Source organism: Solea solea, unplaced genomic scaffold (assembly GCF_958295425.1).
Source record: "Solea solea unplaced genomic scaffold, fSolSol10.1 scaffold_69, whole genome shotgun sequence".
NCBI lineage: Eukaryota > Metazoa > Chordata > Actinopteri > Pleuronectiformes > Soleidae > Solea > Solea solea.
Window position 1 is genome coordinate 17,109 of NW_026704056.1, and position 26,644 is coordinate 43,752.

Below are 26,644 nucleotides of genomic sequence, written 5' to 3' on the forward strand. Positions count from 1 at the left end.
ACAGTCTCGGTCGGCCCGGCCGGCCACCTTGGGACAGCCTTTCTTCAACGTTTTTGGTTTGCCGGCCAATCAACCGCCCACATTTGACTGCATGTTTGGAAGCGCATTCTTACCCTTGGTTGTGTGCTGCAGTTTTCTATCAACCGCTGAGGCTGTGGCACATTCCTCGCTCACGGGGGACACCTCCAAGGTTTAGTGGTAGATGTGAGTGCATGAGCAAAGCAGCTCTGTGTCACACCGAGCAGTACAAACTGCCGGGCCGTTTGCCAACTCCTCCGGGCTTCTGAAATGGTGAGCTGCTCCTGGCATCGCTTCAATATCAGGTCAATGTACAGGAGTGGACGGAGCAAGCGCCAAAGTATTAACCCTTGGCATGATGGCCATGGATCCATCTCCAACAATCCAGTTCTACCTACAAAGAGCCGGGAAAGGGAGCATGACATTTCCTTAGAGCTAAAAGACAACACCCACAACCATCCCATTCCCAGCAACTTGGAAATACTGGGGACGTCGCTCTGCGAGCACGTGAGAAGCCTGGAGATGGGCACACAAGGCGGAACCTTGGGCGGCTGACCTTTGCTTACAACTACGTCATCGGGGGAGAGCGCGGACGCAGTACCCCACTAGCAAAAATTATGCAGTCAAGATTCCCACGTTTGGGGAATTTGCAGGGGTCAGCACAACCAGAGTGCAACGGCTGAGCCTCGCCCTGGGTGAACCACCTTCTTGATCATGGTATCTCCCCTGCCAGGTAAGTATGAGGTGTACTTGCCCAGCACTGGGTGGCTGTTCCCAGACACAGCTCTTTGGCTGATGGTGCAGGAAATGGATAGTCCCAGAGTCCAATGCCTTGACTCAGGTGCTCGTTAATGCTGTGCTGTGTTCAACTTCAACCTCCAGCACACATTGGAGAGGAAACACTCGACCTTTTCACTGGCATACCTGGCTGTCATTTCCTATCGATTCAGCAACAACTGCACCTGACGGCACCAACAGCAGCTTACCCATCTCGGTGTAGCTTCCTAATACTGGAATAGAGTGTAGCAGGTAGTGGCGATAAAGGCTCAAGTGCAGTGTGTTCGGAAGGCTGACTTTTGAGCCCCTCCACGAGCAGGGGGCCTTGCCTGGTCTATAAAAGGAGTCTGTGTCACCTGCCAGTCGGCTTACGGCCACACCACCCTGAGCACGCCCGATCTCGTCTGATCTCGGAAGCTAAGCAGGGTCGGGCCTGGTTAGTACTTGGATGGGAGACCGCCTGGGAATACCAGGTGCCGTAAGCTTTTACACTGCAGCACGCTTTTACACTGCTGCTTCCTTACAAGAAACGTGGGCTTGCAATTACGTTGACGCACGGGCACACGTTAATGTCCTTCCAGTTTCAGCCTTGCTTTGGTTTTCACAGAAAAAAAGAGAACGGTGCACCGTTCCTGGTGGCACTGCAATACCAGGTCAATGCAAGGAGTGAAGAGAGCAAGCCCAAGGTTTCACCGCCCAATGCTCAAAAATGCATTTAATATTTAATCCCCATATAGAGGACATATCAGATATTAAACTGATAAGAACAGATACTACACTTGATCTTAGCCAAAAGGCCGAGAAGCGATGGCCCACCAGTGTCTGGGGCCAACTCAAGATCTTGGCGCACAAGTTACTTGTTGTGGTGCCATGTTTCTGAAGTGCGCATAACAAAGGCTGCTGCTGCTGCTCACCTCCACCCCCAGGTGATCTAAGTGCACCTCTGAGCCGTGACGGACAGCTGCTTGACATTTGACACACTCAAAGGGCGCAGCCATACAGCAAAGCCCACCAAAAATAACTTAAACTCTTGGACGTTCCTCTCCACGGAAGTCTTTAGTAAAAGGCGAAAGACTTGAGCATTTTGAAGAAAAACCAGAGTCAACATAGCCCCTCTCCTTGAGAGCAGCCAAGGAGTCTATCCGCCAGAGTCACCACAGTCTCGGTCGGCCCGGCCGGCCACCTTGGGACAGCCTTTCTTCAACGTTTTTGGTTTGCCGGCCAATCAACCGCCCACATTTGACTGCATGTTTGGAAGCGCATTCTTACCGTTGGTTGTGTGCTGCAGTTTTCTATCAACCGCTGAGGCTGTGGCACATTCCTCGCTCACGGGGGACACCTCCAAGGTTTAGTGGTAGATGTGAGTGCATGAGCAAAGCAGCTCTGTGTCACACCGAGCAGTACAAACTGCCGGGCCGTTTCCCAACTCCTCCGGGCTTCTGAAATGGTGAGCTGCTCCTGGCATCGCTTCAATATCAGGTCAATGTACAGGAGTGGACGGAGCAAGCGCCAAAGTATTAACCCTTGGCATGATGGCCATGGATCCATCTCCAACAATCCAGTTCTACCTACAAAGAGCCGGGAAAGGGAGCATGACATTTCCTTAGAGCTAAAAGACAACACCCACAACCATCCCATTCCCAGCAACTTGGAAATACTGGGGACGTCGCTCTGCGAGCACGTGAGAAGCCTGGAGATGGGCACACAAGGCGGAACCTTGGGCGGCTGACCTTTGCTTACAACTACGTCATCGGGGGAGAGCGCGGACGCAGTACCCCACTAGCAAAAAATATGCAGTCAAGATTCCCACGTTTGGGGAATTTGCAGGGGTCAGCACAACCAGAGTGCAATGGCTGAGCCTCGCCCTGGGTGAACCACCTTCTTGATCATGGTATCTCCCCTGCCAGGTAAGTATGAGGTGTACTTGCCCAGCACTGGGTGGCTGTTCCCAGACACAGCTCTTTGGCTGATGGTGCAGGAAATGGATAGTCCCAGAGTCCAATGCCTTGACTCAGGTGCTCGTTAATGCTGTGCTGTGTTCAACTTCAACCTCCAGCACACATTGGAGAGGAAACACTCGACCTTTTCACTGGCATACCTGGCTGTCATTTCCTATCGATTCAGCAACAACTGCACCTGACGGCACCAACAGCAGCTTACCCATCTCGGTGTAGCTTCCTAATACTGGAATAGAGTGTAGCAGGTAGTGGCGATAAAGGCTCAAGTGCAGTGTGTTCGGAAGGCTGCCTTTTGAGCCCCTCCACGAGCAGGGGGCCTTGCCTGGTCTATAAAAGGAGTCTGTGTCACCTGCCCGTCGGCTTACGGCCACACCACCCTGAGCACGCCCGATCTCGTCTGATCTCGGAAGCTAAGCAGGGTCGGGTCTGGTTAGTACTTGGATGGGAGACCGCCTGGGAATACCAGGTGCTGTAAGCTTTTACACTGCAGCACGCTTTTACACTGCAGCACGCTTTTACACTGCTGCTTCCTTACAAGAAACGTGGGCTTGCAATTACGTTGACGCACGGGCACACGTTAATGTCCTTCCAGTTTCAGCCTTGCTTTGGTTTTCACAGAAAAAAAGAGAACGGTGCACCGTTCCTGGTGGCACTGCAATACCAGGTCAATGCAAGGAGTGAAGAGAGCAAGCCCAAGGTTTCACCGCCCAATGCTCAAAAATGCATTTAATATTTAATCCCCATATAGAGGACATATCAGATATTAAACTGATAAGAACAGATACTACACTTGATCTTAGCCAAAAGGCCGAGAAGCGATGGCCCACCAGTGTCTGGGGCCAACTCAAGATCTTGGCGCACAAGTTACTTGTTGTGGTGCCGTGTTTCTGAAGTGCGCATAACAAAGGCTGCTGCTGCTCACCTCCACCCCCAGGTGATCTAAGTGCACCTCTGAGCCGTGACGGACAGCTGCTTGACATTTGACACACTCAAAGGGCGCAGCCATACAGCAAAGCCCACCAAAAATAACTTAAACTCTTGGACGTTCCTCTCCACGGAAGTCTTTAGTAAAAGGCGAAAGACTTGAGCATTTTGAAGAAAAACCAGAGTCAACATAGCCCCTCTCCTTGAGAGCAGCCAAGGAGTCTATCCGCCGGAGTCACCACAGTCTCGGTCGGCCCGGCCGGCCACCTTGGGACAGCCTTTCTTCAACGTTTTTGGTTTGCCGGCCAATCAACCGCCCACATTTGACTGCATGTTTGGAAGCGCATTCTTACCGTTGGTTGTGTGCTGCAGTTTTCTATCAACCGCTGAGGCTGTGGCACATTCCTCGCTCACGGGGGACACCTCCAAGGTTTAGTGGTAGATGTGAGTGCATGAGCAAAGCAGCTCTGTGTCACACCGAGCAGTACAAACTGCCGGGCCGTTTCCCAACTCCTCCGGGCTTCTGAAATGGTGAGCTGCTCCTGGCATCGCTTCAATATCAGGTCAATGTACAGGAGTGGACGGAGCAAGCGCCAAAGTATTAACCCTTGGCATGATGGCCATGGATCCATCTCCAACAATCCAGTTCTACCTACAAAGAGCCGGGAAAGGGAGCATGACATTTCCTTAGAGCTAAAAGACAACACCCACAACCATCCCATTCCCAGCAACTTGGAAAGACTGGGGATGTCGCTCTGCGAGCACGTGAGAAGCCTGGAGATGGGCACACAAGGCGGAACCTTGGGCGGCTGACCTTTGCTTACAACTACGTCATCGGGGGAGAGCGCGGACGCAGTACCCCACTAGCAAAAAATATGCAGTCAAGATTCCCACGTTTGGGGAATTTGCAGGGGTCAGCACAACCAGAGTGCAATGGCTGAGCCTCGCCCTGGGTGAACCACCTTCTTGATCATGGTATCTCCCCTGCCAGGTAAGTATGAGGTGTACTTGCCCAGCACTGGGTGGCTGTTCCCAGACACAGCTCTTTGGCTGATGGTGCAGGAAATGGATAGTCCCAGAGTCCAATGCCTTGACTCAGGTGCTCGTTAATGCTGTGCTGTGTTCAACTTCAACCTCCAGCACACATTGGAGAGGAAACACTCGACCTTTTCACTGGCATACCTGGCTGTCATTTCCTATCGATTCAGCAACAACTGCACCTGACGGCACCAACAGCAGCTTACCCATCTCGGTGTAGCTTCCTAATACTGGAATAGAGTGTAGCAGGTAGTGGCGATAAAGGCTCAAGTGCAGTGTGTTCGGAAGGCTGCCTTTTGAGCCCCTCCACGAGCAGGGGGCCTTGCCTGGTCTATAAAAGGAGTCTGTGTCACCTGCCCGTCGGCTTACGGCCACACCACCCTGAGCACGCCCGATCTCGTCTGATCTCGGAAGCTAAGCAGGGTCGGGCCTGGTTAGTACTTGGATGGGAGACCGCCTGGGAATACCAGGTGCCGTAAGCTTTTACACTGCAGCACGCTTTTACACTGCTGCTTCCTTACAAGAAACGTGGGCTTGCAATTACGTTGACGCACGGGCACACGTTAATGTCCTTCCAGTTTCAGCCTTGCTTTGGTTTTCACAGAAAAAAAGAGAACGGTGCACCGTTCCTGGTGGCACTGCAATACCAGGTCAATGCAAGGAGTGAAGAGAGCAAGCCCAAGGTTTCACCGCCCAATGCTCAAAAATGCATTTAATATTTAATCCCCATATAGAGGACATATCAGATATTAAACTGATAAGAACAGATACTACACTTGATCTTAGCCAAAAGGCCGAGAAGCGATGGCCCACCAGTGTCTGGGGCCAACTCAAGATCTTGGCGCACAAGTTACTTGTTGTGGTGCCATGTTTCTGAAGTGCGCATAACAAAGGCTGCTGCTGCTGCTCACCTCCACCCCCAGGTGATCTAAGTGCACCTCTGAGCCGTGACGGACAGCTGCTTGACATTTGACACACTCAAAGGGCGCAGCCATACAGCAAAGCCCACCAAAAATAACTTAAACTCTTGGACGTTCCTCTCCACGGAAGTCTTTAGTAAAAGGCGAAAGACTTGAGCATTTTGAAGAAAAACCAGAGTCAACATAGCCCCTCTCCTTGAGAGCAGCCAAGGAGTCTATCCGCCAGAGTCACCACAGTCTCGGTCGGCCCGGCCGGCCACCTTGGGACAGCCTTTCTTCAACGTTTTTGGTTTGCCGGCCAATCAACCGCCCACATTTGACTGCATGTTTGGAAGCGCATTCTTACCGTTGGTTGTGTGCTGCAGTTTTCTATCAACCGCTGAGGCTGTGGCACATTCCTCGCTCACGGGGGACACCTCCAAGGTTTAGTGGTAGATGTGAGTGCATGAGCAAAGCAGCTCTGTGTCACACCGAGCAGTACAAACTGCCGGGCCGTTTCCCAACTCCTCCGGGCTTCTGAAATGGTGAGCTGCTCCTGGCATCGCTTCAATATCAGGTCAATGTACAGGAGTGGACGGAGCAAGCGCCAAAGTATTAACCCTTGGCATGATGGCCATGGATCCATCTCCAACAATCCAGTTCTACCTACAAAGAGCCGGGAAAGGGAGCATGACATTTCCTTAGAGCTAAAAGACAACACCCACAACCATCCCATTCCCAGCAACTTGGAAATACTGGGGACGTCGCTCTGCGAGCACGTGAGAAGCCTGGAGATGGGCACACAAGGCGGAACCTTGGGCGGCTGACCTTTGCTTACAACTACGTCATCGGGGGAGAGCGCGGACGCAGTACCCCACTAGCAAAAAATATGCAGTCAAGATTCCCACGTTTGGGGAATTTGCAGGGGTCAGCACAACCAGAGTGCAATGGCTGAGCCTCGCCCTGGGTGAACCACCTTCTTGATCATGGTATCTCCCCTGCCAGGTAAGTATGAGGTGTACTTGCCCAGCACTGGGTGGCTGTTCCCAGACACAGCTCTTTGGCTGATGGTGCAGGAAATGGATAGTCCCAGAGTCCAATGCCTTGACTCAGGTGCTCGTTAATGCTGTGCTGTGTTCAACTTCAACCTCCAGCACACATTGGAGAGGAAACACTCGACCTTTTCACTGGCATACCTGGCTGTCATTTCCTATCGATTCAGCAACAACTGCACCTGACGGCACCAACAGCAGCTTACCCATCTCGGTGTAGCTTCCTAATACTGGAATAGAGTGTAGCAGGTAGTGGCGATAAAGGCTCAAGTGCAGTGTGTTCGGAAGGCTGCCTTTTGAGCCCCTCCACGAGCAGGGGGCCTTGCCTGGTCTATAAAAGGAGTCTGTGTCACCTGCCCGTCGGCTTACGGCCACACCACCCTGAGCACGCCCGATCTCGTCTGATCTCGGAAGCTAAGCAGGGTCGGGTCTGGTTAGTACTTGGATGGGAGACCGCCTGGGAATACCAGGTGCTGTAAGCTTTTACACTGCAGCACGCTTTTACACTGCAGCACGCTTTTACACTGCTGCTTCCTTACAAGAAACGTGGGCTTGCAATTACGTTGACGCACACCCACAACCATCCCATTCCCAGCAACTTGGAAATACTGGGGACGTCGCTCTGCGAGCACGTGAGAAGCCTGGAGATGGGCACACAAGGCGGAACCTTGGGCGGCTGACCTTTGCTTACAACTACGTCATCGGGGGAGAGCGCGGACGCAGTACCCCACTAGCAAAAATTATGCAGTCAAGATTCCCACGTTTGGGGAATTTGCAGGGGTCAGCACAACCAGAGTGCAACGGCTGAGCCTCGCCCTGGGTGAACCACCTTCTTGATCATGGTATCTCCCCTGCCAGGTAAGTATGAGGTGTACTTGCCCAGCACTGGGTGGCTGTTCCCAGACACAGCTCTTTGGCTGATGGTGCAGGAAATGGATAGTCCCAGAGTCCAATGCCTTGACTCAGGTGCTCGTTAATGCTGTGCTGTGTTCAACTTCAACCTCCAGCACACATTGGAGAGGAAACACTCGACCTTTTCACTGGCATACCTGGCTGTCATTTCCTATCGATTCAGCAACAACTGCACCTGACGGCACCAACAGCAGCTTACCCATCTCGGTGTAGCTTCCTAATACTGGAATAGAGTGTAGCAGGTAGTGGCGATAAAGGCTCAAGTGCAGTGTGTTCGGAAGGCTGACTTTTGAGCCCCTCCACGAGCAGGGGGCCTTGCCTGGTCTATAAAAGGAGTCTGTGTCACCTGCCAGTCGGCTTACGGCCACACCACCCTGAGCACGCCCGATCTCGTCTGATCTCGGAAGCTAAGCAGGGTCGGGCCTGGTTAGTACTTGGATGGGAGACCGCCTGGGAATACCAGGTGCCGTAAGCTTTTACACTGCAGCACGCTTTTACACTGCTGCTTCCTTACAAGAAACGTGGGCTTGCAATTACGTTGACGCACGGGCACACGTTAATGTCCTTCCAGTTTCAGCCTTGCTTTGGTTTTCACAGAAAAAAAGAGAACGGTGCACCGTTCCTGGTGGCACTGCAATACCAGGTCAATGCAAGGAGTGAAGAGAGCAAGCCCAAGGTTTCACCGCCCAATGCTCAAAAATGCATTTAATATTTAATCCCCATATAGAGGACATATCAGATATTAAACTGATAAGAACAGATACTACACTTGATCTTAGCCAAAAGGCCGAGAAGCGATGGCCCACCAGTGTCTGGGGCCAACTCAAGATCTTGGCGCACAAGTTACTTGTTGTGGTGCCATGTTTCTGAAGTGCGCATAACAAAGGCTGCTGCTGCTGCTCACCTCCACCCCCAGGTGATCTAAGTGCACCTCTGAGCCGTGACGGACAGCTGCTTGACATTTGACACACTCAAAGGGCGCAGCCATACAGCAAAGCCCACCAAAAATAACTTAAACTCTTGGACGTTCCTCTCCACGGAAGTCTTTAGTAAAAGGCGAAAGACTTGAGCATTTTGAAGAAAAACCAGAGTCAACATAGCCCCTCTCCTTGAGAGCAGCCAAGGAGTCTATCCGCCAGAGTCACCACAGTCTCGGTCGGCCCGGCCGGCCACCTTGGGACAGCCTTTCTTCAACGTTTTTGGTTTGCCGGCCAATCAACCGCCCACATTTGACTGCATGTTTGGAAGCGCATTCTTACCGTTGGTTGTGTGCTGCAGTTTTCTATCAACCGCTGAGGCTGTGGCACATTCCTCGCTCACGGGGGACACCTCCAAGGTTTAGTGGTAGATGTGAGTGCATGAGCAAAGCAGCTCTGTGTCACACCGAGCAGTACAAACTGCCGGGCCGTTTCCCAACTCCTCCGGGCTTCTGAAATGGTGAGCTGCTCCTGGCATCGCTTCAATATCAGGTCAATGTACAGGAGTGGACGGAGCAAGCGCCAAAGTATTAACCCTTGGCATGATGGCCATGGATCCATCTCCAACAATCCAGTTCTACCTACAAAGAGCCGGGAAAGGGAGCATGACATTTCCTTAGAGCTAAAAGACAACACCCACAACCATCCCATTCCCAGCAACTTGGAAATACTGGGGACGTCGCTCTGCGAGCACGTGAGAAGCCTGGAGATGGGCACACAAGGCGGAACCTTGGGCGGCTGACCTTTGCTTACAACTACGTCATCGGGGGAGAGCGCGGACGCAGTACCCCACTAGCAAAAAATATGCAGTCAAGATTCCCACGTTTGGGGAATTTGCAGGGGTCAGCACAACCAGAGTGCAATGGCTGAGCCTCGCCCTGGGTGAACCACCTTCTTGATCATGGTATCTCCCCTGCCAGGTAAGTATGAGGTGTACTTGCCCAGCACTGGGTGGCTGTTCCCAGACACAGCTCTTTGGCTGATGGTGCAGGAAATGGATAGTCCCAGAGTCCAATGCCTTGACTCAGGTGCTCGTTAATGCTGTGCTGTGTTCAACTTCAACCTCCAGCACACATTGGAGAGGAAACACTCGACCTTTTCACTGGCATACCTGGCTGTCATTTCCTATCGATTCAGCAACAACTGCACCTGACGGCACCAACAGCAGCTTACCCATCTCGGTGTAGCTTCCTAATACTGGAATAGAGTGTAGCAGGTAGTGGCGATAAAGGCTCAAGTGCAGTGTGTTCGGAAGGCTGCCTTTTGAGCCCCTCCACGAGCAGGGGGCCTTGCCTGGTCTATAAAAGGAGTCTGTGTCACCTGCCCGTCGGCTTACGGCCACACCACCCTGAGCACGCCCGATCTCGTCTGATCTCGGAAGCTAAGCAGGGTCGGGTCTGGTTAGTACTTGGATGGGAGACCGCCTGGGAATACCAGGTGCTGTAAGCTTTTACACTGCAGCACGCTTTTACACTGCAGCACGCTTTTACACTGCTGCTTCCTTACAAGAAACGTGGGCTTGCAATTACGTTGACGCACGGGCACACGTTAATGTCCTTCCAGTTTCAGCCTTGCTTTGGTTTTCACAGAAAAAAAGAGAACGGTGCACCGTTCCTGGTGGCACTGCAATACCAGGTCAATGCAAGGAGTGAAGAGAGCAAGCCCAAGGTTTCACCGCCCAATGCTCAAAAATGCATTTAATATTTAATCCCCATATAGAGGACATATCAGATATTAAACTGATAAGAACAGATACTACACTTGATCTTAGCCAAAAGGCCGAGAAGCGATGGCCCACCAGTGTCTGGGGCCAACTCAAGATCTTGGCGCACAAGTTACTTGTTGTGGTGCCATGTTTCTGAAGTGCGCATAACAAAGGCTGCTGCTGCTGCTCACCTCCACCCCCAGGTGATCTAAGTGCACCTCTGAGCCGTGACGGACAGCTGCTTGACATTTGACACACTCAAAGGGCGCAGCCATACAGCAAAGCCCACCAAAAATAACTTAAACTCTTGGACGTTCCTCTCCACGGAAGTCTTTAGTAAAAGGCGAAAGACTTGAGCATTTTGAAGAAAAACCAGAGTCAACATAGCCCCTCTCCTTGAGAGCAGCCAAGGAGTCTATCCGCCAGAGTCACCACAGTCTCGGTCGGCCCGGCCGGCCACCTTGGGACAGCCTTTCTTCAACGTTTTTGGTTTGCCGGCCAATCAACCGCCCACATTTGACTGCATGTTTGGAAGCGCATTCTTACCGTTGGTTGTGTGCTGCAGTTTTCTATCAACCGCTGAGGCTGTGGCACATTCCTCGCTCACGGGGGACACCTCCAAGGTTTAGTGGTAGATGTGAGTGCATGAGCAAAGCAGCTCTGTGTCACACCGAGCAGTACAAACTGCCGGGCCGTTTCCCAACTCCTCCGGGCTTCTGAAATGGTGAGCTGCTCCTGGCATCGCTTCAATATCAGGTCAATGTACAGGAGTGGACGGAGCAAGCGCCAAAGTATTAACCCTTGGCATGATGGCCATGGATCCATCTCCAACAATCCAGTTCTACCTACAAAGAGCCGGGAAAGGGAGCATGACATTTCCTTAGAGCTAAAAGACAACACCCACAACCATCCCATTCCCAGCAACTTGGAAATACTGGGGACGTCGCTCTGCGAGCACGTGAGAAGCCTGGAGATGGGCACACAAGGCGGAACCTTGGGCGGCTGACCTTTGCTTACAACTACGTCATCGGGGGAGAGCGCGGACGCAGTACCCCACTAGCAAAAAATATGCAGTCAAGATTCCCACGTTTGGGGAATTTGCAGGGGTCAGCACAACCAGAGTGCAATGGCTGAGCCTCGCCCTGGGTGAACCACCTTCTTGATCATGGTATCTCCCCTGCCAGGTAAGTATGAGGTGTACTTGCCCAGCACTGGGTGGCTGTTCCCAGACACAGCTCTTTGGCTGATGGTGCAGGAAATGGATAGTCCCAGAGTCCAATGCCTTGACTCAGGTGCTCGTTAATGCTGTGCTGTGTTCAACTTCAACCTCCAGCACACATTGGAGAGGAAACACTCGACCTTTTCACTGGCATACCTGGCTGTCATTTCCTATCGATTCAGCAACAACTGCACCTGACGGCACCAACAGCAGCTTACCCATCTCGGTGTAGCTTCCTAATACTGGAATAGAGTGTAGCAGGTAGTGGCGATAAAGGCTCAAGTGCAGTGTGTTCGGAAGGCTGCCTTTTGAGCCCCTCCACGAGCAGGGGGCCTTGCCTGGTCTATAAAAGGAGTCTGTGTCACCTGCCCGTCGGCTTACGGCCACACCACCCTGAGCACGCCCGATCTCGTCTGATCTCGGAAGCTAAGCAGGGTCGGGTCTGGTTAGTACTTGGATGGGAGACCGCCTGGGAATACCAGGTGCTGTAAGCTTTTACACTGCAGCACGCTTTTACACTGCAGCACGCTTTTACACTGCTGCTTCCTTACAAGAAACGTGGGCTTGCAATTACGTTGACGCACGGGCACACGTTAATGTCCTTCCAGTTTCAGCCTTGCTTTGGTTTTCACAGAAAAAAAGAGAACGGTGCACCGTTCCTGGTGGCACTGCAATACCAGGTCAATGCAAGGAGTGAAGAGAGCAAGCCCAAGGTTTCACCGCCCAATGCTCAAAAATGCATTTAATATTTAATCCCCATATAGAGGACATATCAGATATTAAACTGATAAGAACAGATACTACACTTGATCTTAGCCAAAAGGCCGAGAAGCGATGGCCCACCAGTGTCTGGGGCCAACTCAAGATCTTGGCGCACAAGTTACTTGTTGTGGTGCCATGTTTCTGAAGTGCGCATAACAAAGGCTGCTGCTGCTCACCTCCACCCCCAGGTGATCTAAGTGCACCTCTGAGCCGTGACGGACAGCTGCTTGACATTTGACACACTCAAAGGGCGCAGCCATACAGCAAAGCCCACCAAAAATAACTTAAACTCTTGGACGTTCCTCTCCACGGAAGTCTTTAGTAAAAGGCGAAAGACTTGAGCATTTTGAAGAAAAACCAGAGTCAACATAGCCCCTCTCCTTGAGAGCAGCCAAGGAGTCTATCCGCCAGAGTCACCACAGTCTCGGTCGGCCCGGCCGGCCACCTTGGGACAGCCTTTCTTCAACGTTTTTGGTTTGCCGGCCAATCAACCGCCCACATTTGACTGCATGTTTGGAAGCGCATTCTTACCGTTGGTTGTGTGCTGCAGTTTTCTATCAACCGCTGAGGCTGTGGCACATTCCTCGCTCACGGGGGACACCTCCAAGGTTTAGTGGTAGATGTGAGTGCATGAGCAAAGCAGCTCTGTGTCACACCGAGCAGTACAAACTGCCGGGCCGTTTCCCAACTCCTCCGGGCTTCTGAAATGGTGAGCTGCTCCTGGCATCGCTTCAATATCAGGTCAATGTACAGGAGTGGACGGAGCAAGCGCCAAAGTATTAACCCTTGGCATGATGGCCATGGATCCATCTCCAACAATCCAGTTCTACCTACAAAGAGCCGGGAAAGGGAGCATGACATTTCCTTAGAGCTAAAAGACAACACCCACAACCATCCCATTCCCAGCAACTTGGAAATACTGGGGACGTCGCTCTGCGAGCACGTGAGAAGCCTGGAGATGGGCACACAAGGCGGAACCTTGGGCGGCTGACCTTTGCTTACAACTACGTCATCGGGGGAGAGCGCGGACGCAGTACCCCACTAGCAAAAAATATGCAGTCAAGATTCCCACGTTTGGGGAATTTGCAGGGGTCAGCACAACCAGAGTGCAATGGCTGAGCCTCGCCCTGGGTGAACCACCTTCTTGATCATGGTATCTCCCCTGCCAGGTAAGTATGAGGTGTACTTGCCCAGCACTGGGTGGCTGTTCCCAGACACAGCTCTTTGGCTGATGGTGCAGGAAATGGATAGTCCCAGAGTCCAATGCCTTGACTCAGGTGCTCGTTAATGCTGTGCTGTGTTCAACTTCAACCTCCAGCACACATTGGAGAGGAAACACTCGACCTTTTCACTGGCATACCTGGCTGTCATTTCCTATCGATTCAGCAACAACTGCACCTGACGGCACCAACAGCAGCTTACCCATCTCGGTGTAGCTTCCTAATACTGGAATAGAGTGTAGCAGGTAGTGGCGATAAAGGCTCAAGTGCAGTGTGTTCGGAAGGCTGCCTTTTGAGCCCCTCCACGAGCAGGGGGCCTTGCCTGGTCTATAAAAGGAGTCTGTGTCACCTGCCCGTCGGCTTACGGCCACACCACCCTGAGCACGCCCGATCTCGTCTGATCTCGGAAGCTAAGCAGGGTCGGGCCTGGTTAGTACTTGGATGGGAGACCGCCTGGGAATACCAGGTGCCGTAAGCTTTTACACTGCAGCACGCTTTTACACTGCTGCTTCCTTACAAGAAACGTGGGCTTGCAATTACGTTGACGCACGGGCACACGTTAATGTCCTTCCAGTTTCAGCCTTGCTTTGGTTTTCACAGAAAAAAAGAGAACGGTGCACCGTTCCTGGTGGCACTGCAATACCAGGTCAATGCAAGGAGTGAAGAGAGCAAGCCCAAGGTTTCACCGCCCAATGCTCAAAAATGCATTTAATATTTAATCCCCATATAGAGGACATATCAGATATTAAACTGATAAGAACAGATACTACACTTGATCTTAGCCAAAAGGCCGAGAAGCGATGGCCCACCAGTGTCTGGGGCCAACTCAAGATCTTGGCGCACAAGTTACTTGTTGTGGTGCCATGTTTCTGAAGTGCGCATAACAAAGGCTGCTGCTGCTGCTCACCTCCACCCCCAGGTGATCTAAGTGCACCTCTGAGCCGTGACGGACAGCTGCTTGACATTTGACACACTCAAAGGGCGCAGCCATACAGCAAAGCCCACCAAAAATAACTTAAACTCTTGGACGTTCCTCTCCACGGAAGTCTTTAGTAAAAGGCGAAAGACTTGAGCATTTTGAAGAAAAACCAGAGTCAACATAGCCCCTCTCCTTGAGAGCAGCCAAGGAGTCTATCCGCCAGAGTCACCACAGTCTCGGTCGGCCCGGCCGGCCACCTTGGGACAGCCTTTCTTCAACGTTTTTGGTTTGCCGGCCAATCAACCGCCCACATTTGACTGCATGTTTGGAAGCGCATTCTTACCCTTGGTTGTGTGCTGCAGTTTTCTATCAACCGCTGAGGCTGTGGCACATTCCTCGCTCACGGGGGACACCTCCAAGGTTTAGTGGTAGATGTGAGTGCATGAGCAAAGCAGCTCTGTGTCACACCGAGCAGTACAAACTGCCGGGCCGTTTGCCAACTCCTCCGGGCTTCTGAAATGGTGAGCTGCTCCTGGCATCGCTTCAATATCAGGTCAATGTACAGGAGTGGACGGAGCAAGCGCCAAAGTATTAACCCTTGGCATGATGGCCATGGATCCATCTCCAACAATCCAGTTCTACCTACAAAGAGCCGGGAAAGGGAGCATGACATTTCCTTAGAGCTAAAAGACAACACCCACAACCATCCCATTCCCAGCAACTTGGAAATACTGGGGACGTCGCTCTGCGAGCACGTGAGAAGCCTGGAGATGGGCACACAAGGCGGAACCTTGGGCGGCTGACCTTTGCTTACAACTACGTCATCGGGGGAGAGCGCGGACGCAGTACCCCACTAGCAAAAAATATGCAGTCAAGATTCCCACGTTTGGGGAATTTGCAGGGGTCAGCACAACCAGAGTGCAATGGCTGAGCCTCGCCCTGGGTGAACCACCTTCTTGATCATGGTATCTCCCCTGCCAGGTAAGTATGAGGTGTACTTGCCCAGCACTGGGTGGCTGTTCCCAGACACAGCTCTTTGGCTGATGGTGCAGGAAATGGATAGTCCCAGAGTCCAATGCCTTGACTCAGGTGCTCGTTAATGCTGTGCTGTGTTCAACTTCAACCTCCAGCACACATTGGAGAGGAAACACTCGACCTTTTCACTGGCATACCTGGCTGTCATTTCCTATCGATTCAGCAACAACTGCACCTGACGGCACCAACAGCAGCTTACCCATCTCGGTGTAGCTTCCTAATACTGGAATAGAGTGTAGCAGGTAGTGGCGATAAAGGCTCAAGTGCAGTGTGTTCGGAAGGCTGCCTTTTGAGCCCCTCCACGAGCAGGGGGCCTTGCCTGGTCTATAAAAGGAGTCTGTGTCACCTGCCCGTCGGCTTACGGCCACACCACCCTGAGCACGCCCGATCTCGTCTGATCTCGGAAGCTAAGCAGGGTCGGGCCTGGTTAGTACTTGGATGGGAGACCGCCTGGGAATACCAGGTGCTGTAAGCCTTTACACTGCAGCACGCTTGTACACTGCAGCACGCTTTTACACTGCTGCTTCCTTACAAGAAACGTGGGCTTGCAATTACGTTGACGCACGGGCACACGTTAATGTCCTTCCAGTTTCAGCCTTGCTTTGGTTTTCACTGAAAAAAAGAGAACGGTGCACCGTTCCTGGTGGCACTGCAATACCAGGTCAATGCAAGGAGTGAAGAGAGCAAGCCCAAGGTTTCACCGCCCAATGCTCAAAAATGCATTTAATATTTAATCCCCATATAGAGGACATATCAGATATTAAACTGATAAGAACAGATACTACACTTGATCTTAGCCAAAAGGCCGAGAAGCGATGGCCCACCAGTGTCTGGGGCCAACTCAAGATCTTGGCGCACAAGTTACTTGTTGTGGTGCCATGTTTCTGAAGTGCGCATAACAAAGGCTGCTGCTGCTCACCTCCACCCCCAGGTGATCTAAGTGCACCTCTGAGCCGTGACGGACAGCTGCTTGACATTTGACACACTCAAAGGGCGCAGCCATACAGCAAAGCCCACCAAAAATAACTTAAACTCTTGGACGTTCCTCTCCACGGAAGTCTTTAGTAAAAGGCGAAAGACTTGAGCATTTTGAAGAAAAACCAGAGTCAACATAGCCCCTCTCCTTGAGAGCAGCCAAGGAGTCTATCCGCCAGAGTCACCACAGTCTCGGTCGGCCCGGCCGGCCACCTTGGGACAGCCTTTCTTCAACGTTTTTGGTTTGCCGGCCAATCAACCGCCCACATTTGACTGCATGTTTGGAAGCGCATTCTTACCGTTGGTTGTGTGCTGCAGTTTTCTATCAACCGCTGAGGCTGTGGCACATTCCTCGCTCACGGGGGACACCTCCAAGGTTTAGTGGTAGATGTGAGTGCATGAGCAAAGCAGCTCTGTGTCACACCGAGCAGTACAAACTGCCGGGCCGTTTCCCAACTCCTCCGGGCTTCTGAAATGGTGAGCTGCTCCTGGCATCGCTTCAATATCAGGTCAATGTACAGGAGTGGACGGAGCAAGCGCCAAAGTATTAACCCTTGGCATGATGGCCATGGATCCATCTCCAACAATCCAGTTCTACCTACAAAGAGCCGGGAAAGGGAGCATGACATTTCCTTAGAGCTAAAAGACAACACCCACAACCATCCCATTCCCAGCAACTTGGAAATACTGGGGACGTCGCTCTGCGAGCACGTGAGAAGCCTGGAGATGGGCACACAAGGCGGAACCTTGGGCGGCTGACCTTTGCTTACAACTACGTCATCGGGGGAGAGCGCGGACGCAGTACCCCACTAGCAAAAAATATGCAGTCAAGATTCCCACGTTTGGGGAATTTGCAGGGGTCAGCACAACCAGAGTGCAATGGCTGAGCCTCGCCCTGGGTGAACCACCTTCTTGATCATGGTATCTCCCCTGCCAGGTAAGTATGAGGTGTACTTGCCCAGCACTGGGTGGCTGTTCCCAGACACAGCTCTTTGGCTGATGGTGCAGGAAATGGATAGTCCCAGAGTCCAATGCCTTGACTCAGGTGCTCGTTAATGCTGTGCTGTGTTCAACTTCAACCTCCAGCACACATTGGAGAGGAAACACTCGACCTTTTCACTGGCATACCTGGCTGTCATTTCCTATCGATTCAGCAACAACTGCACCTGACGGCACCAACAGCAGCTTACCCATCTCGGTGTAGCTTCCTAATACTGGAATAGAGTGTAGCAGGTAGTGGCGATAAAGGCTCAAGTGCAGTGTGTTCGGAAGGCTGCCTTTTGAGCCCCTCCACGAGCAGGGGGCCTTGCCTGGTCTATAAAAGGAGTCTGTGTCACCTGCCCGTCGGCTTACGGCCACACCACCCTGAGCACGCCCGATCTCGTCTGATCTCGGAAGCTAAGCAGGGTCGGGCCTGGTTAGTACTTGGATGGGAGACCGCCTGGGAATACCAGGTGCTGTAAGCTTTTACACTGCAGCACGCTTTTACACTGCAGCACGCTTTTACACTGCTGCTTCCTTACAAGAAACGTGGGCTTGCAATTACGTTGACGCACGGGCACACGTTAATGTCCTTCCAGTTTCAGCCTTGCTTTGGTTTTCACTGAAAAAAAGAGAACGGTGCACCGTTCCTGGTGGCACTGCAATACCAGGTCAATGCAAGGAGTGAAGAGAGCAAGCCCAAGGTTTCACCGCCCAATGCTCAAAAATGCATTTAATATTTAATCCCCATATAGAGGACATATCAGATATTAAACTGATAAGAACAGATACTACACTTGATCTTAGCCAAAAGGCCGAGAAGCGATGGCCCACCAGTGTCTGGGGCCAACTCAAGATCTTGGCGCACAAGTTACTTGTTGTGGTGCCATGTTTCTGAAGTGCGCATAACAAAGGCTGCTGCTGCTGCTCACCTCCACCCCCAGGTGATCTAAGTGCACCTCTGAGCCGTGACGGACAGCTGCTTGACATTTGACACACTCAAAGGGCGCAGCCATACAGCAAAGCCCACCAAAAATAACTTAAACTCTTGGACGTTCCTCTCCACGGAAGTCTTTAGTAAAAGGCGAAAGACTTGAGCATTTTGAAGAAAAACCAGAGTCAACATAGCCCCTCTCCTTGAGAGCAGCCAAGGAGTCTATCCGCCAGAGTCACCACAGTCTCGGTCGGCCCGGCCGGCCACCTTGGGACAGCCTTTCTTCAACGTTTTTGGTTTGCCGGCCAATCAACCGCCCACATTTGACTGCATGTTTGGAAGCGCATTCTTACCGTTGGTTGTGTGCTGCAGTTTTCTATCAACCGCTGAGGCTGTGGCACATTCCTCGCTCACGGGGGACACCTCCAAGGTTTAGTGGTAGATGTGAGTGCATGAGCAAAGCAGCTCTGTGTCACACCGAGCAGTACAAACTGCCGGGCCGTTTCCCAACTCCTCCGGGCTTCTGAAATGGTGAGCTGCTCCTGGCATCGCTTCAATATCAGGTCAATGTACAGGAGTGGACGGAGCAAGCGCCAAAGTATTAACCCTTGGCATGATGGCCATGGATCCATCTCCAACAATCCAGTTCTACCTACAAAGAGCCGGGAAAGGGAGCATGACATTTCCTTAGAGCTAAAAGACAACACCCACAACCATCCCATTCCCAGCAACTTGGAAATACTGGGGACGTCGCTCTGCGAGCACGTGAGAAGCCTGGAGATGGGCACACAAGGCGGAACCTTGGGCGGCTGACCTTTGCTTACAACTACGTCATCGGGGGAGAGCGCGGACGCAGTACCCCACTAGCAAAAAATATGCAGTCAAGATTCCCACGTTTGGGGAATTTGCAGGGGTCAGCACAACCAGAGTGCAATGGCTGAGCCTCGCCCTGGGTGAACCACCTTCTTGATCATGGTATCTCCCCTGCCAGGTAAGTATGAGGTGTACTTGCCCAGCACTGGGTGGCTGTTCCCAGACACAGCTCTTTGGCTGATGGTGCAGGAAATGGATAGTCCCAGAGTCCAATGCCTTGACTCAGGTGCTCGTTAATGCTGTGCTGTGTTCAACTTCAACCTCCAGCACACATTGGAGAGGAAACACTCGACCTTTTCACTGGCATACCTGGCTGTCATTTCCTATCGATTCAGCAACAACTGCACCTGACGGCACCAACAGCAGCTTACCCATCTCGGTGTAGCTTCCTAATACTGGAATAGAGTGTAGCAGGTAGTGGCGATAAAGGCTCAAGTGCAGTGTGTTCGGAAGGCTGCCTTTTGAGCCCCTCCACGAGCAGGGGGCCTTGCCTGGTCTATAAAAGGAGTCTGTGTCACCTGCCCGTCGGCTTACGGCCACACCACCCTGAGCACGCCCGATCTCGTCTGATCTCGGAAGCTAAGCAGGGTCGGGCCTGGTTAGTACTTGGATGGGAGACCGCCTGGGAATACCAGGTGCTGTAAGCTTTTACACTGCAGCACGCTTTTACACTGCAGCACGCTTTTACACTGCTGCTTCCTTACAAGAAACGTGGGCTTGCAATTACGTTGACGCACGGGCACACGTTAATGTCCTTCCAGTTTCAGCCTTGCTTTGGTTTTCACAGAAAAAAAGAGAACGGTGCACCGTTCCTGGTGGCACTGCAATACCAGGTCAATGCAAGGAGTGAAGAGAGCAAGCCCAAGGTTTCACCGCCCAATGCTCAAAAATGCATTTAATATTTAATCCCCATATAGAGGACATATCAGATATTAAACTGATAAGAACAGATACTACACTTGATCTTAGCCAAAAGGCCGAGAAGCGATGGCCCACCAGTGTCTGGGGCCAACTCAAGATCTTGGCGCACAAGTTACTTGTTGTGGTGCCATGTTTCTGAAGTGCGCATAACAAAGGCTGCTGCTGCTGCTCACCTCCACCCCCAGGTGATCTAAGTGCACCTCTGAGCCGTGACGGACAGCTGCTTGACATTTGACACACTCAAAGGGCGCAGCCATACAGCAAAGCCCACCAAAAATAACTTAAACTCTTGGACGTTCCTCTCCACGGAAGTCTTTAGTAAAAGGCGAAAGACTTGAGCATTTTGAAGAAAAACCAGAGTCAACATAGCCCCTCTCCTTGAGAGCAGCCAAGGAGTCTATCCGCCAGAGTCACCACAGTCTCGGTCGGCCCGGCCGGCCACCTTGGGACAGCCTTTCTTCAACATTTTTGGTTTGCCGGCCAATCAACCGCCCACATTTGACTGCATGTTTGGAAGCGCATTCTTACCGTTGGTTGTGTGCTGCAGTTTTCTATCAACCGCTGAGGCTGTGGCACATTCCTCGCTCACGGGGGACACCTCCAAGGTTTAGTGGTAGATGTGAGTGCATGAGCAAAGCAGCTCTGTGTCACACCGAGCAGTACAAACTGCCGGGCCGTTTGCCAACTCCTCCGGGCTTCTGAAATGGTGAGCTGCTCCTGGCATCGCTTCAATATCAGGTCAATGTACAGGAGTGGACGGAGCAAGCGCCAAAGTATTAACCCTTGGCATGATGGCCATGGATCCATCTCCAACAATCCAGTTCTACCTACAAAGAGCCGGGAAAGGGAGCATGACATTTCCTTAGAGCTAAAAGACAACACCCACAACCATCCCATTCCCAGCAACTTGGAAAGACTGGGGATGTCGCTCTGCGAGCACGTGAGAAGCCTGGAGATGGGCACACAAGGCGGAACCTTGGGCGGCTGACCTTTGCTTACAACTACGTCATCGGGGGAGAGCGCGGACGCAGTACCCCACTAGCAAAAAATATGCAGTCAAGATTCCCACGTTTGGGGAATTTGCAGGGGTCAGCACAACCAGAGTGCAATGGCTGAGCCTCGCCCTGGGTGAACCACCTTCTTGATCATGGTATCTCCCCTGCCAGGTAAGTATGAGGTGTACTTGCCCAGCACTGGGTGGCTGTTCCCAGACACAGCTCTTTGGCTGATGGTGCAGGAAATGGATAGTCCCAGAGTCCAATGCCTTGACTCAGGTGCTCGTTAATGCTGTGCTGTGTTCAACTTCAACCTCCAGCACACATTGGAGAGGAAACACTCGACCTTTTCACTGGCATACCTGGCTGTCATTTCCTATCGATTCAGCAACAACTGCACCTGACGGCACCAACAGCAGCTTACCCATCTCGGTGTAGCTTCCTAATACTGGAATAGAGTGTAGCAGGTAGTGGCGATAAAGGCTCAAGTGCAGTGTGTTCGGAAGGCTGCCTTTTGAGCCCCTCCACGAGCAGGGGGCCTTGCCTGGTCTATAAAAGGAGTCTGTGTCACCTGCCCGTCGGCTTACGGCCACACCACCCTGAGCACGCCCGATCTCGTCTGATCTCGGAAGCTAAGCAGGGTCGGGCCTGGTTAGTACTTGGATGGGAGACCGCCTGGGAATACCAGGTGCTGTAAGCTTTTACACTGCAGCACGCTTTTACACTGCAGCACGCTTTTACACTGCTGCTTCCTTACAAGAAACGTGGGCTTGCAATTACGTTGACGCACGGGCACACGTTAATGTCCTTCCAGTTTCAGCCTTGCTTTGGTTTTCACAGAAAAAAAGAGAACGGTGCACCGTTCCTGGTGGCACTGCAATACCAGGTCAATGCAAGGAGTGAAGAGAGCAAGCCCAAGGTTTCACCGCCCAATGCTCAAAAATGCATTTAATATTTAATCCCCATATAGAGGACATATCAGATATTAAACTGATAAGAACAGATACTACACTTGATCTTAGCCAAAAGGCCGAGAAGCGATGGCCCACCAGTGTCTGGGGCCAACTCAAGATCTTGGCGCACAAGTTACTTGTTGTGGTGCCGTGTTTCTGAAGTGCGCATAACAAAGGCTGCTGCTGCTCACCTCCACCCCCAGGTGATCTAAGTGCACCTCTGAGCCGTGACGGACAGCTGCTTGACATTTGACACACTCATAGGGCGCAGCTATACAGCAAAGCCCACCAAAAATAACTTAAACTCTTGGACGTTCCTCTCCACGGAAGTCTTTAATAAAAGGCGAAAGACTTGAGCATTTTGAAGAAAAACCAGAGTCAACATAGCCCCTCTCCTTGAGAGCAGCCAAGGAGTCTATCCGCCAGAGTCACCACAGTCTCGGTCGGCCCGGCCGGCCACCTTGGGACAGCCTTTCTTCAACGTTTTTGGTTTGCCGGCCAATCAACCGCCCACATTTGACTGCATGTTTGGAAGCGCATTCTTACCGTTGGTTGTGTGCTGCAGTTTTCTATCAACCGCTGAGGCTGTGGCACATTCCTCGCTCACGGGGGACACCTCCAAGGTTTAGTGGTAGATGTGAGTGCATGAGCAAAGCAGCTCTGTGTCACACCGAGCAGTACAAACTGCCGGGCCGTTTCCCAACTCCTCCGGGCTTCTGAAATGGTGAGCTGCTCCTGGCATCGCTTCAATATCAGGTCAATGTACAGGAGTGGACGGAGCAAGCGCCAAAGTATTAACCCTTGGCATGATGGCCATGGATCCATCTCCAACAATCCAGTTCTACCTACAAAGAGCCGGGAAAGGGAGCATGACATTTCCTTAGAGCTAAAAGACAACACCCACAACCATCCCATTCCCAGCAACTTGGAAATACTGGGGACGTCGCTCTGCGAGCACGTGAGAAGCCTGGAGATGGGCACACAAGGCGGAACCTTGGGCGGCTGACCTTTGCTTACAACTACGTCATCGGGGGAGAGCGCGGACGCAGTACCCCACTAGCAAAAAATATGCAGTCAAGATTCCCACGTTTGGGGAATTTGCAGGGGTCAGCACAACCAGAGTGCAATGGCTGAGCCTCGCCCTGGGTGAACCACCTTCTTGATCATGGTATCTCCCCTGCCAGGTAAGTATGAGGTGTACTTGCCCAGCACTGGGTGGCTGTTCCCAGACACAGCTCTTTGGCTGATGGTGCAGGAAATGGATAGTCCCAGAGTCCAATGCCTTGACTCAGGTGCTCGTTAATGCTGTGCTGTGTTCAACTTCAACCTCCAGCACACATTGGAGAGGAAACACTCGACCTTTTCACTGGCATACCTGGCTGTCATTTCCTATCGATTCAGCAACAACTGCACCTGACGGCACCAACAGCAGCTTACCCATCTCGGTGTAGCTTCCTAATACTGGAATAGAGTGTAGCAGGTAGTGGCGATAAAGGCTCAAGTGCAGTGTGTTCGGAAGGCTGCCTTTTGAGCCCCTCCACGAGCAGGGGGCCTTGCCTGGTCTATAAAAGGAGTCTGTGTCACCTGCCCGTCGGCTTACGGCCACACCACCCTGAGCACGCCCGATCTCGTCTGATCTCGGAAGCTAAGCAGGGTCGGGCCTGGTTAGTACTTGGATGGGAGACCGCCTGGGAATACCAGGTGCTGTAAGCTTTTACACTGCAGCACGCTTTTACACTGCAGCACGCTTTTACACTGCTGCTTCCTTACAAGAAACGTGGGCTTGCAATTACGTTGACGCACGGGCACACGTTAATGTCCTTCCAGTTTCAGCCTTGCTTTGGTTTTCACAGAAAAAAAGAGAACGGTGCACCGTTCCTGGTGGCACTGCAATACCAGGTCAATGCAAGGAGTGAAGAGAGCAAGCCCAAGGTTTCACCGCCCAATGCTCAAAAATGCATTTAATATTTAATCCCCATATAGAGGACATATCAGATATTAAACTGATAAGAACAGATACTACACTTGATCTTAGCCAAAAGGCCGAGAAGCGATGGCCCACCAGTGTCTGGGGCCAACTCAAGATCTTGGCGCACAAGTTACTTGTTGTGGTGCCATGTTTCTGAAGTGCGCATAACAAAGGCTGCTGCTGCTGCTCACCTCCACCCCCAGGTGATCTAAGTGCACCTCTGAGCCGTGACGGACAGCTGCTTGACATTTGACACACTCAAAGGGCGCAGCCATACAGCAAAGCCCACCAAAAATAACTTAAACTCTTGGACGTTCCTCTCCACGGAAGTCTTTAGTAAAAGGCGAAAGACTTGAGCATTTTGAAGAAAAACCAGAGTCAACATAGCCCCTCTCCTTGAGAGCAGCCAAGGAGTCTATCCGCCAGAGTCACCACAGTCTCGGTCGGCCCGGCCGGCCACCTTGGGACAGCCTTTCTTCAACATTTTTGGTTTGCCGGCCAATCAACCGCCCACATTTGACTGCATGTTTGGAAGCGCATTCTTACCGTTGGTTGTGTGCTGCAGTTTTCTATCAACCGCTGAGGCTGTGGCACATTCCTCGCTCACGGGGGACACCTCCAAGGTTTAGTGGTAGATGTGAGTGCATGAGCAAAGCAGCTCTGTGTCACACCGAGCAGTACAAACTGCCGGGCCGTTTGCCAACTCCTCCGGGCTTCTGAAATGGTGAGCTGCTCCTGGCATCGCTTCAATATCAGGTCAATGTACAGGAGTGGACGGAGCAAGCGCCAAAGTATTAACCCTTGGCATGATGGCCATGGATCCATCTCCAACAATCCAGTTCTACCTACAAAGAGCCGGGAAAGGGAGCATGACATTTCCTTAGAGCTAAAAGACAACACCCACAACCATCCCATTCCCAGCAACTTGGAAAGACTGGGGATGTCGCTCTGCGAGCACGTGAGAAGCCTGGAGATGGGCACACAAGGCGGAACCTTGGGCGGCTGACCTTTGCTTACAACTACGTCATCGGGGGAGAGCGCGGACGCAGTACCCCACTAGCAAAAAATATGCAGTCAAGATTCCCACGTTTGGGGAATTTGCAGGGGTCAGCACAACCAGAGTGCAATGGCTGAGCCTCGCCCTGGGTGAACCACCTTCTTGATCATGGTATCTCCCCTGCCAGGTAAGTATGAGGTGTACTTGCCCAGCACTGGGTGGCTGTTCCCAGACACAGCTCTTTGGCTGATGGTGCAGGAAATGGATAGTCCCAGAGTCCAATGCCTTGACTCAGGTGCTCGTTAATGCTGTGCTGTGTTCAACTTCAACCTCCAGCACACATTGGAGAGGAAACACTCGACCTTTTCACTGGCATACCTGGCTGTCATTTCCTATCGATTCAGCAACAACTGCACCTGACGGCACCAACAGCAGCTTACCCATCTCGGTGTAGCTTCCTAATACTGGAATAGAGTGTAGCAGGTAGTGGCGATAAAGGCTCAAGTGCAGTGTGTTCGGAAGGCTGCCTTTTGAGCCCCTCCACGAGCAGGGGGCCTTGCCTGGTCTATAAAAGGAGTCTGTGTCACCTGCCCGTCGGCTTACGGCCACACCACCCTGAGCACGCCCGATCTCGTCTGATCTCGGAAGCTAAGCAGGGTCGGGCCTGGTTAGTACTTGGATGGGAGACCGCCTGGGAATACCAGGTGCTGTAAGCTTTTACACTGCAGCACGCTTTTACACTGCAGCACGCTTTTACACTGCTGCTTCCTTACAAGAAACGTGGGCTTGCAATTACGTTGACGCACGGGCACACGTTAATGTCCTTCCAGTTTCAGCCTTGCTTTGGTTTTCACAGAAAAAAAGAGAACGGTGCACCGTTCCTGGTGGCACTGCAATACCAGGTCAATGCAAGGAGTGAAGAGAGCAAGCCCAAGGTTTCACCGCCCAATGCTCAAAAATGCATTTAATATTTAATCCCCATATAGAGGACATATCAGATATTAAACTGATAAGAACAGATACTACACTTGATCTTAGCCAAAAGGCCGAGAAGCGATGGCCCACCAGTGTCTGGGGCCAACTCAAGATCTTGGCGCACAAGTTACTTGTTGTGGTGCCGTGTTTCTGAAGTGCGCATAACAAAGGCTGCTGCTGCTCACCTCCACCCCCAGGTGATCTAAGTGCACCTCTGAGCCGTGACGGACAGCTGCTTGACATTTGACACACTCATAGGGCGCAGCTATACAGCAAAGCCCACCAAAAATAACTTAAACTCTTGGACGTTCCTCTCCACGGAAGTCTTTAATAAAAGGCGAAAGACTTGAGCATTTTGAAGAAAAACCAGAGTCAACATAGCCCCTCTCCTTGAGAGCAGCCAAGGAGTCTATCCGCCAGAGTCACCACAGTCTCGGTCGGCCCGGCCGGCCACCTTGGGACAGCCTTTCTTCAACGTTTTTGGTTTGCCGGCCAATCAACCGCCCACATTTGACTGCATGTTTGGAAGCGCATTCTTACCGTTGGTTGTGTGCTGCAGTTTTCTATCAACCGCTGAGGCTGTGGCACATTCCTCGCTCACGGGGGACACCTCCAAGGTTTAGTGGTAGATGTGAGTGCATGAGCAAAGCAGCTCT

The 26,644-nt window shown here is 52.0% G+C and overlaps 54 non-coding genes across 54 annotated transcripts; 14 read left to right on the top strand and 40 right to left on the bottom strand.

The window, feature by feature from the left end:
• Positions 1-595: 595 nt before the first annotated feature.
• LOC131450933 (U1 spliceosomal RNA) lies at positions 596-759 on the bottom strand. Its single transcript, XR_009235814.1, has one exon. It is a non-coding gene; the product is annotated as a U1 spliceosomal RNA (small nuclear RNA).
• Positions 760-1,161: 402 nt separating this feature from the next.
• On the top strand, positions 1,162-1,280 carry LOC131451075 (5S ribosomal RNA). Its single transcript, XR_009235951.1, has one exon. It is a non-coding gene; the product is annotated as a 5S ribosomal RNA (ribosomal RNA).
• A 131-nt stretch (positions 1,281-1,411) lies between these two features.
• On the bottom strand, positions 1,412-1,604 carry LOC131450950 (U2 spliceosomal RNA). Its single transcript, XR_009235831.1, has one exon. It is a non-coding gene; the product is annotated as a U2 spliceosomal RNA (small nuclear RNA).
• A 182-nt stretch (positions 1,605-1,786) lies between these two features.
• LOC131451000 (U5 spliceosomal RNA) lies at positions 1,787-1,899 on the bottom strand. The gene has a single exon (XR_009235879.1). It is a non-coding gene; the product is annotated as a U5 spliceosomal RNA (small nuclear RNA).
• A 647-nt stretch (positions 1,900-2,546) lies between these two features.
• LOC131450911 (U1 spliceosomal RNA) lies at positions 2,547-2,710 on the bottom strand. Its single transcript, XR_009235792.1, has one exon. It is a non-coding gene; the product is annotated as a U1 spliceosomal RNA (small nuclear RNA).
• Positions 2,711-3,112: 402 nt separating this feature from the next.
• Positions 3,113-3,231, top strand: LOC131451053 (5S ribosomal RNA). The gene has a single exon (XR_009235931.1). It is a non-coding gene; the product is annotated as a 5S ribosomal RNA (ribosomal RNA).
• Positions 3,232-3,380: 149 nt separating this feature from the next.
• LOC131450951 (U2 spliceosomal RNA) lies at positions 3,381-3,573 on the bottom strand. Its single transcript, XR_009235832.1, has one exon. It is a non-coding gene; the product is annotated as a U2 spliceosomal RNA (small nuclear RNA).
• A 179-nt stretch (positions 3,574-3,752) lies between these two features.
• LOC131451001 (U5 spliceosomal RNA) lies at positions 3,753-3,865 on the bottom strand. The gene has a single exon (XR_009235880.1). It is a non-coding gene; the product is annotated as a U5 spliceosomal RNA (small nuclear RNA).
• Positions 3,866-4,512: 647 nt separating this feature from the next.
• On the bottom strand, positions 4,513-4,676 carry LOC131450912 (U1 spliceosomal RNA). The gene has a single exon (XR_009235793.1). It is a non-coding gene; the product is annotated as a U1 spliceosomal RNA (small nuclear RNA).
• A 402-nt stretch (positions 4,677-5,078) lies between these two features.
• Positions 5,079-5,197, top strand: LOC131450905 (5S ribosomal RNA). The gene has a single exon (XR_009235786.1). It is a non-coding gene; the product is annotated as a 5S ribosomal RNA (ribosomal RNA).
• A 131-nt stretch (positions 5,198-5,328) lies between these two features.
• LOC131450952 (U2 spliceosomal RNA) lies at positions 5,329-5,521 on the bottom strand. The gene has a single exon (XR_009235833.1). It is a non-coding gene; the product is annotated as a U2 spliceosomal RNA (small nuclear RNA).
• Positions 5,522-5,703: 182 nt separating this feature from the next.
• LOC131451002 (U5 spliceosomal RNA) lies at positions 5,704-5,816 on the bottom strand. The gene has a single exon (XR_009235881.1). It is a non-coding gene; the product is annotated as a U5 spliceosomal RNA (small nuclear RNA).
• Positions 5,817-6,463: 647 nt separating this feature from the next.
• On the bottom strand, positions 6,464-6,627 carry LOC131450913 (U1 spliceosomal RNA). Its single transcript, XR_009235794.1, has one exon. It is a non-coding gene; the product is annotated as a U1 spliceosomal RNA (small nuclear RNA).
• A 402-nt stretch (positions 6,628-7,029) lies between these two features.
• Positions 7,030-7,148, top strand: LOC131451054 (5S ribosomal RNA). The gene has a single exon (XR_009235932.1). It is a non-coding gene; the product is annotated as a 5S ribosomal RNA (ribosomal RNA).
• Positions 7,149-7,368: 220 nt separating this feature from the next.
• On the bottom strand, positions 7,369-7,532 carry LOC131450934 (U1 spliceosomal RNA). The gene has a single exon (XR_009235815.1). It is a non-coding gene; the product is annotated as a U1 spliceosomal RNA (small nuclear RNA).
• A 402-nt stretch (positions 7,533-7,934) lies between these two features.
• On the top strand, positions 7,935-8,053 carry LOC131450916 (5S ribosomal RNA). Its single transcript, XR_009235797.1, has one exon. It is a non-coding gene; the product is annotated as a 5S ribosomal RNA (ribosomal RNA).
• Positions 8,054-8,184: 131 nt separating this feature from the next.
• On the bottom strand, positions 8,185-8,377 carry LOC131450953 (U2 spliceosomal RNA). The gene has a single exon (XR_009235834.1). It is a non-coding gene; the product is annotated as a U2 spliceosomal RNA (small nuclear RNA).
• Positions 8,378-8,559: 182 nt separating this feature from the next.
• LOC131451003 (U5 spliceosomal RNA) lies at positions 8,560-8,672 on the bottom strand. The gene has a single exon (XR_009235882.1). It is a non-coding gene; the product is annotated as a U5 spliceosomal RNA (small nuclear RNA).
• Positions 8,673-9,319: 647 nt separating this feature from the next.
• On the bottom strand, positions 9,320-9,483 carry LOC131450914 (U1 spliceosomal RNA). The gene has a single exon (XR_009235795.1). It is a non-coding gene; the product is annotated as a U1 spliceosomal RNA (small nuclear RNA).
• Positions 9,484-9,885: 402 nt separating this feature from the next.
• LOC131451055 (5S ribosomal RNA) lies at positions 9,886-10,004 on the top strand. The gene has a single exon (XR_009235933.1). It is a non-coding gene; the product is annotated as a 5S ribosomal RNA (ribosomal RNA).
• A 149-nt stretch (positions 10,005-10,153) lies between these two features.
• LOC131450954 (U2 spliceosomal RNA) lies at positions 10,154-10,346 on the bottom strand. The gene has a single exon (XR_009235835.1). It is a non-coding gene; the product is annotated as a U2 spliceosomal RNA (small nuclear RNA).
• Positions 10,347-10,528: 182 nt separating this feature from the next.
• Positions 10,529-10,641, bottom strand: LOC131451005 (U5 spliceosomal RNA). Its single transcript, XR_009235884.1, has one exon. It is a non-coding gene; the product is annotated as a U5 spliceosomal RNA (small nuclear RNA).
• Positions 10,642-11,288: 647 nt separating this feature from the next.
• On the bottom strand, positions 11,289-11,452 carry LOC131450915 (U1 spliceosomal RNA). The gene has a single exon (XR_009235796.1). It is a non-coding gene; the product is annotated as a U1 spliceosomal RNA (small nuclear RNA).
• Positions 11,453-11,854: 402 nt separating this feature from the next.
• LOC131451057 (5S ribosomal RNA) lies at positions 11,855-11,973 on the top strand. Its single transcript, XR_009235934.1, has one exon. It is a non-coding gene; the product is annotated as a 5S ribosomal RNA (ribosomal RNA).
• A 149-nt stretch (positions 11,974-12,122) lies between these two features.
• On the bottom strand, positions 12,123-12,315 carry LOC131450955 (U2 spliceosomal RNA). Its single transcript, XR_009235836.1, has one exon. It is a non-coding gene; the product is annotated as a U2 spliceosomal RNA (small nuclear RNA).
• A 179-nt stretch (positions 12,316-12,494) lies between these two features.
• Positions 12,495-12,607, bottom strand: LOC131451006 (U5 spliceosomal RNA). The gene has a single exon (XR_009235885.1). It is a non-coding gene; the product is annotated as a U5 spliceosomal RNA (small nuclear RNA).
• Positions 12,608-13,254: 647 nt separating this feature from the next.
• On the bottom strand, positions 13,255-13,418 carry LOC131450917 (U1 spliceosomal RNA). The gene has a single exon (XR_009235798.1). It is a non-coding gene; the product is annotated as a U1 spliceosomal RNA (small nuclear RNA).
• A 402-nt stretch (positions 13,419-13,820) lies between these two features.
• LOC131450927 (5S ribosomal RNA) lies at positions 13,821-13,939 on the top strand. The gene has a single exon (XR_009235808.1). It is a non-coding gene; the product is annotated as a 5S ribosomal RNA (ribosomal RNA).
• Positions 13,940-14,070: 131 nt separating this feature from the next.
• Positions 14,071-14,263, bottom strand: LOC131450956 (U2 spliceosomal RNA). The gene has a single exon (XR_009235837.1). It is a non-coding gene; the product is annotated as a U2 spliceosomal RNA (small nuclear RNA).
• A 182-nt stretch (positions 14,264-14,445) lies between these two features.
• On the bottom strand, positions 14,446-14,558 carry LOC131451007 (U5 spliceosomal RNA). The gene has a single exon (XR_009235886.1). It is a non-coding gene; the product is annotated as a U5 spliceosomal RNA (small nuclear RNA).
• Positions 14,559-15,205: 647 nt separating this feature from the next.
• Positions 15,206-15,369, bottom strand: LOC131450918 (U1 spliceosomal RNA). The gene has a single exon (XR_009235799.1). It is a non-coding gene; the product is annotated as a U1 spliceosomal RNA (small nuclear RNA).
• Positions 15,370-15,771: 402 nt separating this feature from the next.
• Positions 15,772-15,890, top strand: LOC131450938 (5S ribosomal RNA). The gene has a single exon (XR_009235819.1). It is a non-coding gene; the product is annotated as a 5S ribosomal RNA (ribosomal RNA).
• A 149-nt stretch (positions 15,891-16,039) lies between these two features.
• LOC131450957 (U2 spliceosomal RNA) lies at positions 16,040-16,232 on the bottom strand. Its single transcript, XR_009235838.1, has one exon. It is a non-coding gene; the product is annotated as a U2 spliceosomal RNA (small nuclear RNA).
• A 179-nt stretch (positions 16,233-16,411) lies between these two features.
• On the bottom strand, positions 16,412-16,524 carry LOC131451008 (U5 spliceosomal RNA). Its single transcript, XR_009235887.1, has one exon. It is a non-coding gene; the product is annotated as a U5 spliceosomal RNA (small nuclear RNA).
• A 647-nt stretch (positions 16,525-17,171) lies between these two features.
• LOC131450919 (U1 spliceosomal RNA) lies at positions 17,172-17,335 on the bottom strand. Its single transcript, XR_009235800.1, has one exon. It is a non-coding gene; the product is annotated as a U1 spliceosomal RNA (small nuclear RNA).
• A 402-nt stretch (positions 17,336-17,737) lies between these two features.
• Positions 17,738-17,856, top strand: LOC131450960 (5S ribosomal RNA). The gene has a single exon (XR_009235841.1). It is a non-coding gene; the product is annotated as a 5S ribosomal RNA (ribosomal RNA).
• Positions 17,857-18,005: 149 nt separating this feature from the next.
• On the bottom strand, positions 18,006-18,198 carry LOC131450958 (U2 spliceosomal RNA). The gene has a single exon (XR_009235839.1). It is a non-coding gene; the product is annotated as a U2 spliceosomal RNA (small nuclear RNA).
• Positions 18,199-18,380: 182 nt separating this feature from the next.
• On the bottom strand, positions 18,381-18,493 carry LOC131451009 (U5 spliceosomal RNA). The gene has a single exon (XR_009235888.1). It is a non-coding gene; the product is annotated as a U5 spliceosomal RNA (small nuclear RNA).
• Positions 18,494-19,140: 647 nt separating this feature from the next.
• Positions 19,141-19,304, bottom strand: LOC131450920 (U1 spliceosomal RNA). The gene has a single exon (XR_009235801.1). It is a non-coding gene; the product is annotated as a U1 spliceosomal RNA (small nuclear RNA).
• A 402-nt stretch (positions 19,305-19,706) lies between these two features.
• Positions 19,707-19,825, top strand: LOC131450971 (5S ribosomal RNA). Its single transcript, XR_009235852.1, has one exon. It is a non-coding gene; the product is annotated as a 5S ribosomal RNA (ribosomal RNA).
• A 149-nt stretch (positions 19,826-19,974) lies between these two features.
• Positions 19,975-20,167, bottom strand: LOC131450959 (U2 spliceosomal RNA). Its single transcript, XR_009235840.1, has one exon. It is a non-coding gene; the product is annotated as a U2 spliceosomal RNA (small nuclear RNA).
• A 182-nt stretch (positions 20,168-20,349) lies between these two features.
• LOC131451011 (U5 spliceosomal RNA) lies at positions 20,350-20,462 on the bottom strand. The gene has a single exon (XR_009235890.1). It is a non-coding gene; the product is annotated as a U5 spliceosomal RNA (small nuclear RNA).
• Positions 20,463-21,109: 647 nt separating this feature from the next.
• On the bottom strand, positions 21,110-21,273 carry LOC131450921 (U1 spliceosomal RNA). The gene has a single exon (XR_009235802.1). It is a non-coding gene; the product is annotated as a U1 spliceosomal RNA (small nuclear RNA).
• Positions 21,274-21,675: 402 nt separating this feature from the next.
• On the top strand, positions 21,676-21,794 carry LOC131450982 (5S ribosomal RNA). Its single transcript, XR_009235863.1, has one exon. It is a non-coding gene; the product is annotated as a 5S ribosomal RNA (ribosomal RNA).
• Positions 21,795-21,943: 149 nt separating this feature from the next.
• On the bottom strand, positions 21,944-22,136 carry LOC131450961 (U2 spliceosomal RNA). Its single transcript, XR_009235842.1, has one exon. It is a non-coding gene; the product is annotated as a U2 spliceosomal RNA (small nuclear RNA).
• A 179-nt stretch (positions 22,137-22,315) lies between these two features.
• Positions 22,316-22,428, bottom strand: LOC131451037 (U5 spliceosomal RNA). The gene has a single exon (XR_009235915.1). It is a non-coding gene; the product is annotated as a U5 spliceosomal RNA (small nuclear RNA).
• A 647-nt stretch (positions 22,429-23,075) lies between these two features.
• LOC131450922 (U1 spliceosomal RNA) lies at positions 23,076-23,239 on the bottom strand. The gene has a single exon (XR_009235803.1). It is a non-coding gene; the product is annotated as a U1 spliceosomal RNA (small nuclear RNA).
• A 402-nt stretch (positions 23,240-23,641) lies between these two features.
• LOC131450993 (5S ribosomal RNA) lies at positions 23,642-23,760 on the top strand. The gene has a single exon (XR_009235873.1). It is a non-coding gene; the product is annotated as a 5S ribosomal RNA (ribosomal RNA).
• A 149-nt stretch (positions 23,761-23,909) lies between these two features.
• LOC131450962 (U2 spliceosomal RNA) lies at positions 23,910-24,102 on the bottom strand. Its single transcript, XR_009235843.1, has one exon. It is a non-coding gene; the product is annotated as a U2 spliceosomal RNA (small nuclear RNA).
• Positions 24,103-24,284: 182 nt separating this feature from the next.
• LOC131451012 (U5 spliceosomal RNA) lies at positions 24,285-24,397 on the bottom strand. Its single transcript, XR_009235891.1, has one exon. It is a non-coding gene; the product is annotated as a U5 spliceosomal RNA (small nuclear RNA).
• Positions 24,398-25,044: 647 nt separating this feature from the next.
• Positions 25,045-25,208, bottom strand: LOC131450923 (U1 spliceosomal RNA). The gene has a single exon (XR_009235804.1). It is a non-coding gene; the product is annotated as a U1 spliceosomal RNA (small nuclear RNA).
• A 402-nt stretch (positions 25,209-25,610) lies between these two features.
• On the top strand, positions 25,611-25,729 carry LOC131451004 (5S ribosomal RNA). Its single transcript, XR_009235883.1, has one exon. It is a non-coding gene; the product is annotated as a 5S ribosomal RNA (ribosomal RNA).
• Positions 25,730-25,878: 149 nt separating this feature from the next.
• Positions 25,879-26,071, bottom strand: LOC131450963 (U2 spliceosomal RNA). Its single transcript, XR_009235844.1, has one exon. It is a non-coding gene; the product is annotated as a U2 spliceosomal RNA (small nuclear RNA).
• A 179-nt stretch (positions 26,072-26,250) lies between these two features.
• LOC131451038 (U5 spliceosomal RNA) lies at positions 26,251-26,363 on the bottom strand. Its single transcript, XR_009235916.1, has one exon. It is a non-coding gene; the product is annotated as a U5 spliceosomal RNA (small nuclear RNA).
• Positions 26,364-26,644: the final 281 nt, after the last annotated feature.